Below are 16409 nucleotides of genomic sequence, written 5' to 3' on the forward strand. Positions count from 1 at the left end.
GTTCATAATGTGCTTGGAAAAATGTCATTAGCTTTTCCAAAGGTCTGAATTGCTTCTCTTTAATTTTAACTGGTTTCGTTCATAACCTCCAATGTTCTTTCCCTGTAGAGTGTGTCTGTGTGTGATTTCTTTATTGGTAAAATTAAAATGCATCAGGAAAGTTCCTGAATAACAAAATGCAGCACTCCAGCCTCCTGGAGTTTAATTATATTTGTATGCCCACTCCTGCTTCGGTGACTCTTTCAGAGGTTCCCACTCACAGCTGCAGCTAAGTGGGCACGTCTTAAGGTGACAGATTGAGAATATGTGTTCAAGTGCATATATAAGTGTATGTATAGATTTCCATTTCTCCTTCATTTCTCCCTCCCACTCACTGATGATAAAATCGCACACTTGCAATTTAAACTGCAACACACTTGGTTATTTTGAAAAAAAAAGAAAAGAGAAAGTATTGCTCACCCTCATCCCTCACCTTTCACAGGATTTCACACATTATTTCCCTGCTTGCTCACCCTCATTCCTGGTTTGACAAGGGACTCTCACAAAGCCAGTGATCCTCTTCTTTGACCATCTCCTTGTCATCCCAGCAGAAGTATTTCCCGCACCACAGCCTTCCCATCTAGGTCTAAGCTGACAGTTGACTATGAAAGCTTCAGATCCAAATCAGACTTTGTGACACAACTGATAGGTTCTTCATAAGACTCTGAGGAGTCTCATGGCTTGTATCGCATTATATTTACCTGAAAAATTCAGAATCCAGTCAATACTGTAAAGCTCTCAAAGTTTAAGGCGCTCATGTTGGTGGGGTGAGGGGAAGCCATGATTCTGGACTTACATTTTTAAAGCTGTTTGCTTCAACCACACTTGCACTGCTTTTGTGTTCACTTTCTTTGAATATTCATGTGATTGAAGTCTGTGTCCATTAACATTCAGAGAAAGTGAACCTCAGAGCTGCACATATATTTTCAGAAGGAGCGGTTTACATTTGCACGCTTAGGTATTCATAGCTAAAAGCACTCACTCGAGGAACAAAATCACCGCCATTTAGCCAGCCAGTCCCAAGCAAAACTATTTATTACACACAAAATAAATTATTTTTTATCCTGCTATAGGATTTTTTTTGCTTGCTCATAGAAAAAAAAAAAAAGTATTTAAATAATCCAAGGAAATCACAGCTTTCCCATAGATTTGTGCAAGGAGAAGAAAAGCTTAGGCAGATTATGCGTTATAAAGTATTTGTTCAGAATTTGGATCCTCCTGCCACAAAAGCGTGACCTCTTGTAGACGTTAGCAGTATGGAAACTATGACGCACAGCTGAGCAGATACAGGCTTTTCAGCAGAGATGTTACACATCCACCTGACACAGTTAATTAAAATGTCACTTCTATAGGAGTAAAGGGAGATGAATGTGAGCCAAACAGCTGAGCAGAGAATTTTGTTTTGCCTTTGAGCAATCCACTGTAATTTTGTTTAAACACAGGGTGCTATTTTTCCCGTTGTATTGATCAACATAAAGCTACGAAATTTACCCTAAAAAAAAAAACCTGGCATGTTCAAACCATTTTCTTCACACCTTACACTTATTGATCTCAAACTTTTGAGCCTATTGCGTGTGGTGGCCTGGCACACTAGCATCAGTGCAAAGACCCCTTTTGATTTCAGTGGGTGTTATAATGATCTTGCTGGGAGGGTATTTAACATCAAATGCTGTACTAAGTGACGACGTGGGGTTAAGTCATCCTCCGTCAGGGTATATGAAGTAGCATGTGGTTTGTTGAAAGTGTAGCCTAAATGCAAATGTTAAATTGACACAAATGTCAGGAACATGTTGATGATGGGTATTGATGGCACAAAGCTGGGAGGTGTTCCCAAACTGAGAAGAATTGTTATATTGTATGGAAGGAATTGCATGACACTTTGAACTGGAATAATGGAAATAGGATGAAATTCATTCAAGGTGCAAAATACTAATTCATATGTCTGGGACGCCTTCCTGTGTAACCTCATCTGGGTGTTCCTGCTCCATGGGGGGATTGGACTGGATGAGCTTTTGAGGTCCCTTCCAATCCCTGACATTCTGTGATTCTGTGAACTAAAACCCAAAACACTGCCTGTAAGGGGGGAGCTCATCATTGGGAAATGACCGAAGGTCATGAGTGGATGTGATGTGGTCATGATGATGATGGTGGCTGTGAGCCACCAGCCTGGGGCACTTGTGAGGAGGCTGCCTTCAGTTGTACCAGGAGCAGTATTTCTAGTAGAGCTAAGGATGTATTAAACTAAGTATCATGGTCTGGTGGGCTGATCTAATGGCTCGCTACTGCCTTAAAAATGGAGACATGTCTTGTGCCCTTTCCTTACTTTCAGTCACATGTTCCCACTGTCTCCTATGCACCATCTCTAGCTTTCCTCAGACCCTTCTCATAGTCTTCTGCTGCCTGTCAGTCCAGACTCCTGTAATTTTTGGGCAACAACCAAGGTAAAAAATGTTTTTGTTGTTACTGAGCTGCATGCATTTGTGGAGAGATCCAGAGAGACTCAGACCTCCCACACAGCAAATGACAAGAGTGTGTAGCAGGGAGCAGAGGTGGAGGAAAGAGAAAGGAGTAGCTCCTTCTTCTACTGAGAAGTGGCTGTTAGGTCAGTGCATCCCATTTTCATAGAATCATAGAATAGTTTGGGTTGGAAGGGACCTTTAAAGATCATCTGGTCCACCCCCTCTGCAATGAGCAGGGACATCTTCACCCAGATCAGGTTGCTCAGAGCCCCGTCCAGCCTGGCCTGGGATGTCTCCAGGGGTGGGACATCCACCACCTCTATTTTAGGAAAACTGCTGACATATTGTCTTTGAGTAAAGTTTTGTCTAGGTAGGAGCTCCTCTAAAACATAGCATACACTGATGGACACAGAGGGATGGACCCTTTGGTGGTATCATTGCAGAGCAGCCAGAGAAGGTGTATTCAGACCACCTCACTGCCCTCCAGAGATACTCCTGGGGAAGTCAGAAGTTGAGATTTGCTTGCCAGTTGGAAAATGTATATTGCCAAGTGGCAACCTCTGTGAAAGACTAATTCCTAGATCTCTAGTCTATGATAGCAACTCGTCAACAAGAAGCAGACAGCACTCTACCTCCAGGGAAGTCTGAGACTCCACGGAGTCTGCCATGCCAGCACACAAATGCTGCAAACACCATCATATGGTTCCTTTTGTAAACCTGTTAAGTTTGTTGATTGGATTTTTGTTGTGGTTTTGTTTTGTTTTGTTTTTTTCCACTACTGAAAGCCTGGTCCAGAAACTGATTCCTGTACTCAGTAAAAATCTTCCAGTGTTCAGCTAAGTGTATTTAAGACCTGTGTACACAGGGGATCAAGTAAACTCAATGGCAAAACAAGAAAGGAGGCAATTGGCAAGATATATGGTCAGGCACTTAGTTACCGCGTTGAAAGCAAATGGTCACAAGGAAACAAAAACAAAACCAAAAGCCATCTCTAGTCAGAGATGGCAACCAACGTCCAGCACCTAGACCTCTCAAGAGTCTTTTCAGCTGCCAGACCTAGGAATCAAGAGCTTCTGGAGACACTCTACCTTCCAAATGAGTCTTCCGTTTCCACTTCTGCTTGTATTCTGGTGTTGTACCAGTTTCAGGAGCTGGTGACCTGTTTTTCATCCAGTAACCCCTCCCTGAGCATCCCTTCAGCATCACGATCTTTCACTTTGCAGCCACTTACCCATCTTTGTCAGAGGGGCTTTGGCGTATCTTACACAATTGTAAACGATCTTGATGACTCTCTCAGGACCCAAATCTGGAGCAGTGAGCAGGTCTCAGCTTCCTTTAAGTGATGCCTCAAGGGATATAAGACAGAGATGAGGAGCACGGGGGGCCATGTTTGAGCACGAGGAGGCTGCGCAAAGCAGGGAGGACAAGATGTTTTCTGCCTTCGGAAAAAGAACAGGGAAATAGGTCTGGAAAACAGAGCTGGAGGTGTAAGAACCAGATGATTTATGTGTAGGTACACATGAGAGAATGAGAAGCAAAGTTTCAAACCAGTAATTGGTTTAGGGTTTGTATTTATTATGAATTCAAATTCCAAGCTATAATTAATAACCTGAGCCTGGACCGTACCTGTTATACAGAGTTGCTAACACATCTCTATAAAATGTCTTGCAAGGCAACGGCTAGACATAAATTCTGTGAAGCTGATGATTTTCAGCATGTTATTAATACCAACTTTCTATAAAGACAGTCCATTGTTATAAAACTTGGCAGCAGACATAGTAATGAAATGTTGCTTGGAACCATCTTTTCCAGCAACTGTTTTCACTTCTTATGTAACCTTTTTAAGATTTCTGTGGTGCATTTCTCCCACATCCCCCTTTGTTCTTGAGTAAAATGAATGGAATAGTCATATGCAAAAGAATGTTCAAAGACCATTAATGCTATTTTAAATTCTGTGTTTATGTCATAATTCACTCTTTTTGCTTTGGAGTCAGTGATTTATACCCATGGATGAAAATTCAGGTTTGTTCTTGGGGCTGTGTGATTTGGGCTGAATTGACATTACTGTGTTTTGACTTTGTGGATGGGTTTCTTTATACAAAATTCTTTTGACTTGACAGGCCTAAAAAGGGGGCAAAAGCACCCAAATGCATTTATTTCTTCTCTTACGTATGACTTCAACAATAATTTTCATTTTAAAGTGCACTAATGCCATTTTAATCATTCATTGAGCAACTAACATAATACAAAGGAAAGGGTGAAATGGAATATTCGTGGCTGCAGGGACAGATATCATTATTCAAGGGTAGAAGCATGGGAAAGGGTAAAGGGGGTTTAAAGAGATACTCTTTTGTTGTACTTAACACTGATAAATGACATACAAGTCAGGATAACAGGGCAGAGCTCCTGTCAGGGAGACAGTGATAAATGTGGAGGCTGGGACAGAAAGGTCCACTAAACAGAAATCTGTATATGACACGTTGTACATTTGATAGACTTGTCTGCATGGTCTGAGTAATCCACCAAGTGTTCCTCTTGGCTCGAATTGTGGCCCTCGAGCACATCTTATACAATCACTGAGCTCATGTTTGTTTTCCCATTTTCATATGGCAGCAAAGATCAATACCCCTTAATCAGTGCAGCACACAGGGCTAAAAACAGTGAGGAAAAATGTCCTTATACAAATATAATTGATATCTCTTTCAGGCTAATCATTGCTAATATGAAACAAAAAGCAGACAGACCCTTTATTACTACTGCTGTCTCAAAAAAAAAAATGTTCCTTTTAAAAAAATGCTCAGCATCAGCCTGTTAACCAAAAGATTAATTTAAGAGAAAACAAAATCCTCAATTATTTCTTCTTTATGAATAAAACAGAACATCTGATTCATACATTAAGCTTCCTACATCCCATGTTCCCGTGCAACATGACCTGTACTTCTCAAATGTCCTCTGTGTCAAAAACGAAGACGGAGGATTGGAGACAGCCAGAAAAGCATTCATGTCCCTAAGAAGCAATTTTAACAGTTCACAAAGAAAAAAAATCCAAGAATACACTCATGTAACATTCACTGTACCCTCTTAACAGATGACTAAGCCTTGCACTTTGAATAGGAAGAATGTGCATGAAGGGATAAGTGTGATATCAGGTAAGAACACAAAGGAAGATTGAACGAAAGTAATTCAGCCAGATTGGTGGGAGATTAGAGGCTGACGGTCAGTCCCTTTTGGATTCTTTTAAGCACACAGACATTTTTTACTGGCATATCCTGCCAGTCTCGCTGAGCACTGCAAGTCTGATGGCATAGTGGAGAATTGCCAAGTTCTAGGTGGAAACATTTTCTCTGTTACAGCGGGTTATGAACACAGCAGTATCATCTCATACCTTAGGTGAGGCTGCCGTACGTATGCCTGTGGGTACCAATATGTGCTGACACAATCTAACAAAGATGAATCACAAGGGCAGCACTGAAACCTGAATTTCAAAGCTATCCAGCTTCATATCTACAAGTTTTGGCATCTGAACATCATGTACCACCTATAGCACACTGGCTTCTTTCGTCTCTTCCTACCTCTAGTGCAGACCCAGGGAGTGACATACCAAGTGTGGTGGCACATCTACTCTCCAAGACATGATGTCCTCTCGCTCAGTGAATTTAGGATGGGGAAAGCGAATGGAATAGAGCATAGTCCCCCCTCTCCAGCACTGTGCAAAGGAAACAAAGAGAGAATAGGAATATATCTTCACTTTTCCAGTGGAAACTCCCTTCTTTTAAAGTCTACGGGGACTGTGGGAGGGACTGGCGACGGCACTGTCAAAAATCCTTTATAGGGAAAAAATTATGGACACCTTCCACATAAGTTGTTTCACTTTCCAAGCACTCATTAAGTTCAGGAATGGGTTCTGCAACCTATTCTGCAGAAAAGGGGGACCAGAGACCATCTCTATGACCACACAATTGAAGAGGAACCCCAGGGAAGGGTCCCTGTGAGGGTGGCCAACCCCAAGCCCGTCTTAGCAGTTATGGGTGGGGGAAGTGTCCGACCCACAGATTTTAACACAGTGAGGCCAGGCGGCTGGACGCCCACAGAAAAGCTGCAACATTGGGAGGAATCTTAAAAAGAAACAAGCCCCTTAAATAAATTCAGGTGTGTTTGGGACCACTGCTTTATAGAAGCTATGTTTGACATTAATATACAATACAACCTCAACATGGCACTGACATACTCTCCCTGCTACTCTCCACTGCATCCTTTGCCTCTGGGTCTGATATGTCCTCCAAACACCAGAAGCAGTAGGAAGAAATTGCGTACGGATTTTTAATGTGTTTTTCCTCCTTCACTGCAGCTCAGTAACACGAGCTCTTGCAGCCAGAAGGGCTTGTTTACCCACCTGCATTCGCACGTGGACGCTGGCATGTTCTGCATCGTGTCAGTACTGCAAAGTCAGTGAACAACAAGGGTCCATATGTCCCCAAAATAACCTACAAAATACCCTGAGAAATGGATAGGAGCCCCTTCAGAACATCCCTTTTCATAACATGTTGCCTTGACACCGTGGCTAGAACTGGGTCAGGATAAACAGATTGTTTTGTGAAGGAAAGAGGGAGAAGGGAGGAAAACAATATCCTATTTCCCACATGCTGCTTTCTGTCTTAATTCGTTACCTTTTGTAATGCGGATAAAAGCATCCTGACACAGAAATCTCATGCAAGTCCCTGACATCGAATAGTGCACTGAAATAACAGACCTCACATTGATGATTTTAAAAGCGTATTACAAGTTTCTCCAACTAAAATGCCTCTCTACTGCTGAGTCTAAATATTGATTTCAGGCTAGAATAGTTGATACCTGGGATGGAATGAGTGAAAAATATGCTATATTTTCCTTTTTTCACTACTACAGTACCTTTTTTATTATTAAAACAGTAAAAAGGGAAGAATTTATGAAATGTTAGCTGTTTGTTATGTTTACCTTGTTTTTTCCCAGTTTATTCCTATCCATTTTTGACAAGAACTGAAATAAAATCTAGTGCAGGGGGATTTTTTGAAGAAGAAAAGTCTATTCAATAGTAATGTAAAATGCAAATTAAATATTTGTTAAGTGTTTAGTCGTTCCACAGAGATAAAAAGAAATTCTTCATCACGACCTCTATGCTGACCTTCACACCAAATGAGAAAGTTTTAGTGCTTATGTGAAACCATATACATTGTCCCTATAAGTGATTGTAAAGAAGAAATGAATATTGCAAACTTGTTTCAAGGCTCGTTTTGTGAGATATTTGCTCACTGAAGACTACAATTTACCTTTTTACAATTTCATTTAATGATCTGACATTTGAGACATTTCCTAATTAATTCTGTCTCTGTCTAAGCCAGCTGTGATAAATATAACCTGTGCATACAGGATTACATTGTCGCTTTTAGAAAATACATCCAATAAGAAAAGGTGAAGCTTTCAGGATAGGATGTTATATCAAGCGTATCATAAATGATGAAACTCTTATTGTTAATCTGAAGTAGCTACTGTACTAAATAGCCAGTGTGAAATGCTGCACCAAGTAAACGTGGGAGCACAGACTGTTTAGTTGTTTACAGAACATTTTTCACTGTAGAAGTTGTGTTTTAGCACATGAAGCGGTTGTTTCAGAGTCTGGCGTTTGTAGGATGCTTGTGTATAAAAGGTTTGCTAACCAAAATAGTTCCCAAGTTGAGCGCATCCGCAGGGCGACGATGGGGCAGGAAGGCGGCGGGTGGAATCCCCTTTGTCAGCCCCGCGAACTGTCCGGGCCAGGACAGAGCGCGGCTGCAGCTCAACGCTCTGGTTAACGATGGTCATCTGCAAATCAGCAGTGGGGCATTTTTAAAATGGCTTTATAAGCAGCAGCTGTGACAACTGTTGATGTGATTTAGAGAGAGCTCTGGAGCACCAGACAGAGCAAACTCTCTGTTAACTGTGTAGTTAGCCACGGGGTTTGCTTAATCAGCAAATGAAAAAGCATTTTTAAAGCTGAAAAACACTCCTGGATATTGCCCTAAAATTACACACTGCAAGTTCAGACTTTTTCCTTGCATCTTCACTTCCAGGTAAATATTCCACGTTTTCTTCTATTTTTGTTGAGTGATTTAAAGCAGAGATGTGAAAGGGCAGCTTGACATGCCACAAAAGCTGGGTGCTTTTCCATCAAAGAGCGAAAATCTCTGGAATAAGATTATACCAGATCTTGAGGTGTTCATTATTTGCTATATGACAGATCATGCTGTGGAGGAAATAGTAATTGTAACAACTGGAATAAGTGTAATACTTCTAAATTTCTGTTTCTATGGCGACTTTAATAAATATTCTTTTCAAGATAAATTTAGATACTCAGGAATATAAATGTTTCCTGCCTTCTGTTTCAGACAAAAATAGAATTGTATTTGCACAGAGATATGTTTTAGACACATTTGGCATATCTTTCCCAGACTGCCACTTTCTCGGTGACTATTCTTTTTTATGGAAAAGTAGTGGGTGACCATAAATATTCATTTATTTAGCTGAGAAAAAAAAACGCGCTTTGGCAAGAGTTGACTTGCAATAATACAGGTGGACTTGATGTAAAAAAGAAAAGGGAAATCCAGCTTTGCTATGGACATCACTCCCAAAAACTTGCAGCAGTGAGAGGAACAGCCTGGCCATCAGAGATGATGTGGTTGCCTGAATGTGTCCGGTGGCTGCAGATGGTGCTACGGGTGTTCATGGCCCCGTCCTGCAGCCTTTGCCCGCTTCAGTTCAGCACAGGACAAGTTGGGCTGTGGAGGAGCAGGCCTGATGTCCTCCCCATGAAGCCTTAACACTAATCCAAAGCAACCCAAAATTACTTTTTTCCTTTCTTTCTTTTCCTCCTGTGTTTATAGAACTAATAACTTTAGGTGATGTTAGGTCTTTGGTTTTTAACCTGAAATAAGGATGGAGTCTTCCATGCAAGACAGAGCAGGAGTGGATGGGGCTGGAAGGGCTGGAGCAGGTTGCGGTTTGTTTTAGTTTTGTAGTGGAGGTGTCCCTCCAGTGGCTTCTCCAAAAAATGCAGCATTGAAGACAAAACTGTTGGTTTATACTGCTGACTGAAATGAGGTGCTCTCATGTCTCCCAAAACTAACAACACGCCTTATTACCTTAGAAAAAAATGGCCATGATTTAGGCAAACTGATGTCAACACTTACAGCTCCCAATGGAATTCACGGCATTCAACCAACAGGAAATTTAGGCACATCCTTTAATGAAAAAGAGTTAGCACCCTCCACATTTATTCTGATTATGTATTTATGTTGCTCAGTTCTTGGAGTCCTAATAACAAACCCCTGAATGAGTTTCTTACCCCAAAGAGTTTATAATCAAGGCATTAGAAAAATACATAGGAAATATGGGAAATAATTAACAAATATATTATTAAGTGTAATATACTCGTGTAGTCTGCATAATGTCTAAGGTGGGGTTTTTTCCCAAGGCTTACAGCAAAGGAGAATTTAAATAAGAGTTTTTGAAGGCAGGTAATAATGTTGCTCTGCGGCTGTTTGCAGGATGTCTCTCCCAAGCCCGAGGGTCTAATGGAAGAAGTATAAGGGTGCTTGTTAGAAAATTTAACAAGAGGATGATGGCACCCCAGCAACAAAGGCTGGTGCAGAAGGTACGGAAGTGGCCCAGCTATGTCCAGAGAGCCAAAGCAAGAAACTTATATTCAGTGTATTTGAGAAAAAGGTGCCAGTGTGGAAAAACAAAGGTGAGAGGTGATCCAGGCTAGAGAATGACCTTCGATAGCCCATGAATAGGAGGAGGGTAGGACCAAGTTTCTCAAAGGCAACGGAAAGGAACTTCTAAGGATCTAGGTGTGAAACACTGGGTGTCTGGAGGAGATATTTACCTGCATCCATTGCTAGGAAGGATTGGCTATTAAAAATGTCAGCAATCAAGAAGCACTGGGATTTCAGTAATCACAGCTCACCTAAATCTCAGATATAATAATATGATAGCCAGGTTGGGAGCCTGAGTGACAGGACAATAGGGTTATCACCTGCCATGATTGGGAAAGGATGTAGAAAGGAGGAAAGATGAAAAAAATTAACAAAAAACAATGGCTGGACCTTCATGAAGACTCACCAGGATTTTAGTCTGGACAGCAAAGGTAGGATTCAACTCCTGCTTAGAACACAGAAGTCGAGGTGTCTGCCAGGGTGACTGGTGTGTAGGACCCCGTTACAGTCAATGTCAGTCCAACCACTGGAGCCCAGAGAGCAAGTCAGCTGGTCAAAGGTAGGTCAGGCCTCAGGATGAGCTTAAATATTCCTGAGAGTCAATGGATTGCATCGACTGCACTGACTGCAGGAGGTGCTTAGACAGCAGGGCCCATGGAGGCAGCTCCCCACGGGTGCTTGTCACCCAGAGAATCCAGTCACCCAGAGAACTGTCAGCATTGAGACAATACGGGGCCTGGGGAACAAGGCCAATGAGGGATGGAAAGAGAGCTGAGAAAAGAGTAAAGAGACATCTAGGAGGAGAATCACTAGTCTTGCGCAGAACAGGACCAATTTAAGTATTTGGTTCTAGTTCGGCAGAGCTTTAGCTATCAGAGATATTGAATATTTGTTTACTTTAATAATTTTATGTAGCTTAAGTGAGGATTTTTGGAGTCCTAGGTGTATTTCTTTGAAAATTAGCTTTTTTCTTTGTTTATCTGTGTATTAGACTTAAAACAGATACTTTAAGTCAGAGATACTCTGTTCTCATCACAGCATGACCCATCACTGGCCAGGTGGGAGGCATTTCATCCACAGTTTAGCAAAGCATGTTGTATGTAACTTAAAGATTAGTCCCTCCTAAAGCTGGGAAACAATTCACACACTTAAATGCATCTAAACACTTGTTTTCAAGCAGAATCACTAAAAAAATTACTCACTTAAATGCTGCAGGGGATCATAAGTCTCTTCCCCAGTCTCACTGACTTTTACAGCACTTGAATTTTTAACATCTAACAATAAAATATAAGCGTTATGATCCTTATTTTTGGATGTGTTTTTACTTTGCTATAGAGCTGCTTAATTCTCTGCCATATCTGGAATGACATTTGCGATGGAAGTCAGCCAATAAGTTTGTGAAAGTTTTTCTGGTTCCCTGGAAACCTTCCCTAACATCCCACCCTACCCAAAGTTTAGACAATGACACATCTCAGCCTTACATACTTCCCATGCCTCGGGTCTGAAAGGATTTTTCCCCTTTGCATATGAAGAAGAGCTGACATAGCCTAGATTGGCTTTTGAGACATTCTTGGGATAGTCAAGATGCTCCGTGTTTAAGAGAAATATTTATTTTACAGTTCACAGCCAAGGGCAACTGGCCTGGCTCAGAACCCATTGACTTCATCGGGAATTGGCTCAGGGTTGATGGGAGCTGCTCTGAGCCAGCCAACACATACATGACCAATCGAAAGTGTAAACCTGAGAACGGGAGGAATTGTGCTACCAGCTAATAAAAATTAAAATTTAAAAAAAAAAAAAAAGCTTATATAGATAACACAAAGCAAACCATGTTTGGCCTGCAGTTTTAAGAGGATTTACCTTAAATAATTTAGAGAGCCACTGAAATGCAGGTCTGGGCCACAGTCCAGTACTCCTGGGGAGCAGAAGGCGACGTGTATCAGCATCATCGGGCACCAGACTCCAACCTAAGACAGCGAAGCAGAGGATAAGCAACCCTGTGGCAACACTTCCAAAGGGAGAGCACTCAAAAGGAAAGGAATTAAAATCAGAATACATACCAGATGTTTTACTTAAAAAAAAAAAAAAAAAAGTATAATGACCACTCTACAATAATATTCTTAAGGCTCCCTCTCCATATAGACAAGTCCTCTAGTGCTTCCTCAGGCTGTCAGAGAGATTTCCAGCAGATTTCCCTATTTCCAGGCTTTTTGCACCGTCTCCTGTTTGCGGAGCATCTGTTTCTTCCAAAATAAGCAGGACTTACTCCTGCTGGCATTACCCCTTTTACACGTAAAATAACAAGGATAGAACAATAACAAACAGATGTGATATATGACATCTCATAAACTATAATAGCAACATCTCTCTCCAGCCCAGGAGGGTTATTTAATTCATCAGGTTTAACGAGTCTTCAAGCAGTTTATGGCACGTACTGATTCATGCAATCTAAATGCAGCTCTGTCATTAATATCAGATAAATCTTTCTAAGCAAGAAGCTATGCTTTCACACCAAAAAAAAAATGTGTCTGTGCTACAACAAGGGCTCGTGTTTTGGCAATTAAATTAAACTGGGATTTAGGCTAGTGGTTTTAAATAAAATTATCCTACACTAAAGGTAAATTTAATGCTTTTGAATATTAGTTCTGCTCCTGTGCTGGGTCAGGAGGAAGGTGTTGAGATCACACAAAGAGTAAGTAGCTCCCATGAGAAACCTGGCAGACAGATTGGGATTTGGGGTTGTCATGCTAGCGGTGGGATTTTACTCCCAATCTGGAACCCGTGCTTAGTAATAAAGCCTACACAAATACATATTACAAGTAAAGAGAAGAGACAACGTGAGATTTGAATTAATAATATAGCGGTTCCCAGCCAGGGGTCAGGGTCAAAGAGCGTATTGATAGCGAAATCAGCAGCTGTTATTTTCATGTGCCTATGTCTTGTCCACAGCCACACATTATACTGAAAGAGCCATATATACATCACGAGCAGACTGATGACAGCTTCTGGCAATGCTCCAAAAGTAGGCTATAAGCAGAAAATGACAGTTGGAAAGTGGCAAATTTCTGGCTTTCTTCTGTTTTTAAAATATGAATGGATTTTACAGGGAGGTGAGAGAGGTGCCAATAAAATATTTCCTCCGCATCAGAATTATTCACCTGAAATAATTCAAGGAAGGCAGTACTGGTCTGCAAAATCCCGAAGAATTTTTAAAACAGGAAAACTAGGCAAAGTTGGGATTATGGTCACTTTACTCACAATAGAGAACAATACATGTATGTTTATTTTAAAAGCTTATCTTTAGCACCAGCCTTAATCAAATGCCTGGAGCTAAACATGAAACTTGCAAAAATATGGAATCCATTTTAACCACACATTGAGCAATGATTTCTGTACTATAGCTAGCCTTGATACAGCCATACCAACAGCATCCTTGAATACTATTTGATAATATTCCTATACTGAGACAATTGTATTTAGAAGTTTTGAGGTTTAAAAGGAGTGATGTAAATTCAAACTGGATTGGTAGCTACAAATAAATTCTCCATTTTAACTTGGGTGAGTTACTTACAGTTAGATTTAGAAGCAGAACTTGGGCACTCGATTACCTGTTGCTGTGAAGCCTTCAGGCACTGGAGCATGTGAACCTGCAGCTGCTCCATTCCAGCAGAAGCTGAGACCATCTTTAGGCACATGGTCCTTTTCAGGATGGGCTCTGAAGGTGAAAATGGGCACTGAGCACCTCATTGGTGACTATCAGCAGGAACACGGGTTGGTGGTTGTGTGTCTCTGAATACAGAACATGTAGGGATGTTTAGGGAAATCTTCAAGAAAAAACATGCGGAGTTTTCAGGCTTAGGACACCATCAGCTTTTGCTAAGAAAGGGTGGTGGCTGAAGGCTGGGCAGGTAGACTTTGAGCTTTGGCACTGGAATTGCTTTTTTATCTCTCCATGCTGTGCCTGTAGGATGAAGATAACAGTTTTTCTCCAACTGGTCGTAGAGGGACAAGGAAAAAAAATAGAAAAAGGGAGCCAGTTATACAGTTATAACTAAAAGCTAGACAGTCAGAGGCACGTTACTTCAACAACACCGGAATCTGAGGCTGAAAAACAGAGAAAATTGTGTCTGTCCTGGATTTAATAACTTTTAGAAGAGTAAGTTGAAAACCCAGAAGTAGATTCCAAATTAAAACCATACCTGTTCTCTCTTTAGGGGGAAACTGGTTAAAGACACACAGCAGATGGTGAGAGCAGGGTTGAATCACAGCGCGACAGTGAAGGGCCAGTCACCAAACACACAGTGGACCAGAAGATGGGCAAGTGAAGATGCCCAGTTATGCTGCCCTGGAATAATTTACCATAAAATGATGGCAGGAGCCATATAAGAAAGGTGAGGGATGCATCAAATGGATGTTGGCTTGCTTGTGCCCCCTAAAAGCCACCACCAGCCCAACATGAGAAACTGCAGGAAAGGAGAGGGCTGGAGCTGGGCTGAGCCTTCAGGAGATGGTACCCGGAAAGACGTCGTAAAGAAGAAGAGGACAAGAGCAGCAAGGTGACTCGTGCCAGAGGTGAGGACTGTACAGCAGCAATGTGACCCATCCCATCCCCTCAATGCTTGGAATTAACTACACACTCGAGCAAAGGCACAGGAGAGAAGAAGAAAGGAAAGGGAAAGGGGAAAGGGGAGAAAGAAGGAAAGGAAAGAAGGAAAGGAAAGGAAAGGAAAGGAAAGGAAAGGAAAGGAAAGGAAAGGAAAGGAAAGGAAAGGAAAGGAAAGGAAAGGAAAGGGAACATTTTTTCACACTCTAGCAATAATTTGCCCGATTTCTGCTACATGTAAATACAGTCACACAGTCATGAGGTGGCAGGGAAGTGGGGTGGAGGGCGAGCTCCTCGCATGGAGTAAACAAGCTTGTACCACGTTCTCACAGCGGAGCCTGTGCTAATGTGAGTATGCTCGGGGCATGCGTGGTATTTTTGGAAGCCTGAGCAGATCCAAAATAGCTGAGCGCTGATGTGTTTGGGATCAGGAGCCCAGGTCAGAGGGGATTAGGAGGCAGGATTCGTGGTAGCATAGCTGCTTCCAGCTCTCCCGCATCAGGCAGCAGCCAGGACCCTTTGTCACCAGCTTTGTCCTTCCCTGCTCACAGCCAGGCCAGCTTGCTCTCATGTTCACCACCGTGGGACATGGGTCTTCACAGATTTAACCAAAGCTATAAATGTTTCACACTGTGTTCAGGGTCAAAGGCAAAAGCAAAGTGGAGCAGTTTATAATTGTTAAAGCTGGTGGACATAAGAGGACGTAGGCACTGGGTCCCACTGAAAAGACATTACCTTAGGGACTGTATTGTGTATACTTCTTTTTTTTTTTCCAATCTTTGCCACGGCTGCAAATGGAAAAGGAAGAAAAAAAAACACCAACTACCACTTTGTGTTTAAGTTGCCAGTCCATGCGTGCTTTGATAGGAGATAGCCTAATCCTCTTCTTGCTTGAGTGGTCTCTCCAATTTCTGCCGTAGCACTGACAAGTCCCTTTGGGTTTATGGTGAGGGATTTTTTTTTTATAACCTTTTTTTTTTTTTTATCTTTTGCTCTACTGATTTTACCTCAGGGGAAATCACTGATTTTTTTTTTTTTCCCACAAGCAATAGCTTCTTATTTATTTAGCTAAGCTATCTAATTCCATTAACGGTAGCTGTTTTGGGGGCCTTTTTAAACATTCGTCCCTTTGTTCTGGATTCTTGAGGTCTTACGGCATCTTTTTACCGCACTAGTTGGCTTGGATAGTTAGGGTTACATTAGGTTTGTCTAACAAGTGGGAAAATACATTTAAACCCTTCGCAGAGGACAGTTACAGGGTCTGTTCCACTCCAGTGGGACTCGCATCCAGCACGCTGAGGGCAGAGCTGCAGGAAAGCCAGAAGGGAACCAGTTATGCTGTTCTTGCACTAACCCACACCTTGAAAATGTGAGTAACTACAGAAGTGCAGGTTACAAATGCAGAAGGTAAATAACTGGAGGAGTTAAATAACTTTTCATGTGATGGGTATGCTGAAATATTCTTCTAAATCAAGAAAGTGTCCTCCTCTAGCCCTGCTCTGTGTCACGTCCCAGAGTGGTGGACATCAGAGCACAGGAACAGCTGGATAAAGACCTATAGGCTGAACCATGCCAGAG

General features: G+C 41.7%; 1 long non-coding RNA gene across 1 annotated transcript; it reads right to left on the reverse strand.

Annotated features, from left to right (window-relative positions):
• Positions 1–3816: 3816 nt before the first annotated feature.
• Positions 3817–14180, reverse strand: LOC309435799. The gene is made up of 3 exons (XR_014183239.1): positions 13837–14180; positions 12089–12195; positions 3817–3937 (listed from the first exon to the last, which is right to left on the reverse strand). It is a non-coding gene; the product is annotated as an uncharacterized lncRNA (long non-coding RNA).
• Positions 14181–16409: the final 2229 nt, after the last annotated feature.

The sequence above is a fragment of the Streptopelia decaocto genome, assembly GCF_964273445.1.
Source record: "Streptopelia decaocto genome assembly, chromosome: 2".
NCBI classification, from domain to species: domain Eukaryota; kingdom Metazoa; phylum Chordata; class Aves; order Columbiformes; family Columbidae; genus Streptopelia; species Streptopelia decaocto.